The following is a 4538-nucleotide window of genomic DNA, read 5'->3' on the forward strand; positions in this document are numbered from 1 at the left end:
TTAATACAGATATTGCTATTCCGTTTACGAAAGATGTGGTGCTCATATCGCAGATATGTTTCTACCCAGACCTACATTTCCTCTGGCTTTCGGCTGCCTCCGTGCGATACCGAGGTTTTCGCCGGAGATTACCTGCGTTGGCCGACCTTTAGGGATCTGCTTACGGCCATTTATATAAATAATCCAAGGCTGACGCCAGTCGAAAAACTATTTTACCTGAATGAAAAAACAAGTGGCGATGCACGCAACATAGTTTCGATCTCCCCTTACCAACGATGGCCCTCGCTCAGCCTGGGCTAACCTAACTGAACGTTTCAAGAACCAGCAATTCTTAGTAAATAGCTAATTAAATACTTTTTAAATTGTAGTGCGTTAATCAGAAATCTATCTATCCGTGAACTTCAAAGCACCATCCAGGGTTGCCTCACGGCGTTAGAAATGCCCGGAATTCCAACCGAAAATTGGGATTGCCTCTTGGTGTACATGTGCTCTTCCAAACTGTCTAAGCTCACTCTTGCATTGCGTGAACAGTCCCTGCACAACAAGGCCGAGATTCCGATGTGGCAGGAGCTGAACGCATTCCTTACCGAGCGTCGCCGGACCTTAGAAGCCATAGATGATGTTCGACCGTCAGGTTCGAGTCAATCTCAGCTGAAAGCATCCGCCTCCAGTGCAGCGTCTCGAAGAATAAAGTCGAGAAATGGGTAGCACACAAGCCCACAGGATGTGACATTTGTAAGAAGGAAAACTATCCTGTCCGCACATGTGCACGATTTCTCCAGATGACGGTCGACGAGCGGTGGTCATATATAAAGAGAAAGCAGCTGTGTCTGAACTGCTTCGCACGAGGACATTAGCTGCGTGATTGCGTAAGCACTCACAGTTGCTTGACGTGCCGCGGCCAATTAAGGTAACAGTTATTCTTTTAGTGAAAAACTCATTACTCCTTCTTCACAATCTTTCATTTTTTTTATTTCTTCTTTCATTTCTTTTACACAGCCTTAGAAACCGCCAAAAACAGTTTAAATTCTTATTTTCTTTTTTTATTTGCACTAAGTGCGTACAAACGTACGTTCGCGACCCGTGAAAATGCACATACCCTGCAGTTCCACAATTGAGTTAAGCGCCCAATCATCACGAAGCCGACTGCGACGTCGGCAGAGAAGCCAGCGACGCCGGCGAGCTGAGCGCAACGGCGGCAAAGCGACGCGCTCTCAGTCGGGTCCGCAAAGAGAACGCACAAAAAGTAATTTTGGGCTCTCCCTCTCTCGCCATATCTCAGACGGAAAAGTGCGTGTGATGGGAAGGAGGCCCAGTAGAGGTGTCAAAACATCGATGAAAACAACGATGCATCGATGTTTTTGAAATTTTCTAAATCATCGATGTTTTTTTTCAACCATCGATGTTTCTGTGCCGTCACTATTAAGAAAAAAGGCAAAGGAAAGGTACGTAAAAGAGCAGATTTTTTTTCATTTTTTCTATTATAATATTAAAGTTCTTCTTTTGCTGTTTTTTAGTAATAGACAAACTTATGTTTATTAACAAAAATTATAGTTTTCTTAAAAATGTTTAATTTAGTTATAAGAAATGATCTCCGAAATGATCTCTCTCTCAGTCTAAAACACCAAGTGAATAAATGTTTTGTTTTCTATTTTTAATACAACCACAAGAATTACCTAAATTTTTTAAATTATTAAAATGCACACTATTTTAATAATTTAAAAAATTTAGGTAATTCTTAAATAGTCGGGCCGGAACGACCCGACTAATTAACAAAAATCCGTATTTAGGGGGCGATGAATCAAGAATTTTGGTGTAAAAATTATTTTGGAGACCAGGAGAAATTTTTAAAGTTTTCCTCTTTACCAAATCGACCCTTTTCAGGGCTACATAATATTCATTAAAGAGTTGAAAATTTCAAATGATTTATATACTTGTCACATATAAGCATAAATGTATGTATATTTTGTGTATAAGTGAAGATACACTTACAGTTATTGGTGTTTATTTAAAACACACATGTTAAATGCAACTTAAATCATTGCAAATTACTAAAAACAAAACCAACAAAAACAAAAAATAAAAACAATAAGAAAAAAGCAAAAACATTAACATTAACGTAAAATTATGTGTGTGGTGTGTCTGTGTGCGTGCCCGCTGTTGGTTTTCGGCGATCGCCAACGGTTTTTTAAGTGCAATTTGGGCAAACTTTAAAAATTTCTCCTGGCTAAACTAAGCGCGTCCCCAAAATAATTTTTACATCAAAATTCATGATTAATCGCCCTCTAAATATGGATTTTTGTTAATTAGTCCGGCCCGACTATTTAAGAATTACCAAAATAAAATTTTAATTTTTTAAAACATCGATGTTTCATCGATGTTTTGGGTGAAAAACATCGAAAACATCGATGTCTCAATACATCAATGTTTTGACACCTCTAAGGCCCAGCAACTAAAATATATAGACTTTTGTGCACCCTTGCCTTTTGAATAATGCGACATTTGTTCGTAAATGATAAAACAACCATTTAAAATAATAGGTTTCTGTTTTAAAATATTTGTATTTCTTAAAAAAATGTATAGGCTTATTAATATTATTTAATAATATGTGAAGTTTTAAGAATATATTTTTATAAACCGATTTGCATAGTCGGATATGTCTATAAATACGCTGCTTTTATGTGCAAGATGCATAGACCAAACGGGACATGCCAAAAAAACAGAACAACAACGGATTAGCGGAACCGTTGTTGTTGTTGCTTGTTGTTTTTCTGGAAGGCACGCGACTTTTTTCGTCTTTTTCACTTGGGTTTACTTATGTGACGGAGTTAGAATTGCACGCAATTAAGGTAGTTAAATAAAATAAACCAGTGGTTTAAAAGTGATACCTATACGATTCCCATGTAAGTCTGTCGCAGACCAATATTAATTTAATCAGTGAGAGTAAAAACAAGTTAATGTATATTAAAAAAATGGAAAATACAAGATTCCCAAAAAAACACGTGGCGGAAAAAAAATAGCTGTGAAAAATATTAATTTTTGACGTGAAAAACAACAAATGATGCATATAAATAAACAAATGAATGAATCTGTGAAAAAATTTGAAAATCTTATTGAGTGCTAAGTTCCTAGGGACCAAAAATAAGAGATGTTTGTTTTTATAACTTATGATTTTTTGTATTAATAACATTAAAGCACAATTTTTATTTTTGTGTAAGTAAACAAACATGGCTATTTAAATAAAATCTCAAACATCTCTAATTTTCCGTCCCTGGAAAAGTGGTATTTTTTCCGCATCTGCAAAATAAATAAATGATTTAATAAATAATAAAAAAAATACATAAATAATTTTTTACAACAAAATAAAATAAATCAAGTGACCGAAAACAAAAGTTTGCAAATTTCTTCTCGATATTTTTTTAATTTTCTTATATTTTTAGACAAGGCTATTGGCAAATCTATAAAAAAATGGAAGGCTAAGTCGTTCCATCTTAAGCATATTATCCGAGGAACTTGTTCTGTACCACAACTTGGAGGGGGGCAAAACAAGAAGAGGCTCAGACTACCCAAATTTCGCCCGTGCCTTATTAAGTAAGTTTTTGTTGAGGCTGAAAACTATTGTTTGTAAGTTAAATTTTTAAAAGACTTCTGGGATTTTTACATAGAATGCCAAAGATAACATTTTTTTTATTATAAATAAATCTTACAAATAACGATTACTTTCGGTCACTCGTTTTTATTCTCGTCTTGTTTTATTTTTAAAACTAATTTTTTTCTAATACTAGATGCAATCGCCCTGGTGGATCCCTCGGAGCCTCCCGAAAAGGCGCTGCAGAAGGCAATGCGGTGCGTTAAAAACTTGAGTTGTACCAAAAAAAAGGCAACGCCGGCACCAGATGCTGAGAAGGAGGTGCCAGCGACCCCGATAACACCGGAAACCCCCGAGCTCAAATTTTAAAATAAACAAATAAAAATAAAAATTACAACTGAAATTTTATTTGCTGCTAAGCGCTCAACGTGTGCTGAATGAATGAGCGCTTGAATGAGCGCTCAACGTGTGCTGAATGTGCGCTTTTTCTGCTGCTCAAAAAAGCGCTCAAAAGGGAGCTCAAAAAAGAGCTCAATGCGTGCTATTTTATGAGCACTGATGAACCCTAGGACATGCCTATGTTAATTTAAGCACTTAGTTCCATACAAATTGTGCGCTCATTGAGCGCTCAGTGATGAGCTTTTTGCAGTGATTGAGTGCTCAATAAGTGCTGAATGGTACTGCAGAGTATGTATGTGTGTATTTAATGTTCGGTCAGTGCTCCCATTTCTATTTCTTCCGATCCACGACCTTTTTTTCTTGTTGACACCTCGTTCCACCGTTATCTAGGGCAAAAACTCCTTCGCCGGTGCCTCCTACTCTTTCGGTGCTTAACATTCGCCGCGAATAAATACGGGCTTTAATACAGATATTGCTATTCCGTTTACGAAAGATGTGGTGCTCATATCGCAGATATGTTTCTACCCAGACCTACATTTCCTCTGGCTTT

The 4538-nt window shown here is 36.7% G+C and overlaps 1 long non-coding RNA gene across 3 annotated transcripts; it reads left to right on the forward strand.

Moving 5' to 3' along the window:
* The first annotated feature begins 508 nt into the window (after positions 1–508).
* LOC139353013 (uncharacterized) lies at positions 509–4026 on the forward strand. 3 transcript variants are annotated; one of them, XR_011604094.1, is made up of 4 exons: positions 509–910; positions 1000–2903; positions 3441–3624; positions 3786–4026. It is a non-coding gene; the product is annotated as an uncharacterized lncRNA (long non-coding RNA). The 3 variants fall into 3 exon arrangements; XR_011604095.1 differs by having other exon boundaries at positions 511–910; positions 1000–2849; positions 3441–3591; positions 3786–4019; XR_011604093.1 differs by having other exon boundaries at positions 515–910; positions 3441–3591; positions 3786–4013.
* The last annotated feature ends 512 nt before the right edge of the window (positions 4027–4538 follow it).

The sequence above is a fragment of the Drosophila suzukii genome, chromosome 3 (assembly GCF_043229965.1).
Source record: "Drosophila suzukii chromosome 3, CBGP_Dsuzu_IsoJpt1.0, whole genome shotgun sequence".
NCBI classification, from domain to species: Eukaryota; Metazoa; Arthropoda; class Insecta; order Diptera; family Drosophilidae; genus Drosophila; species Drosophila suzukii.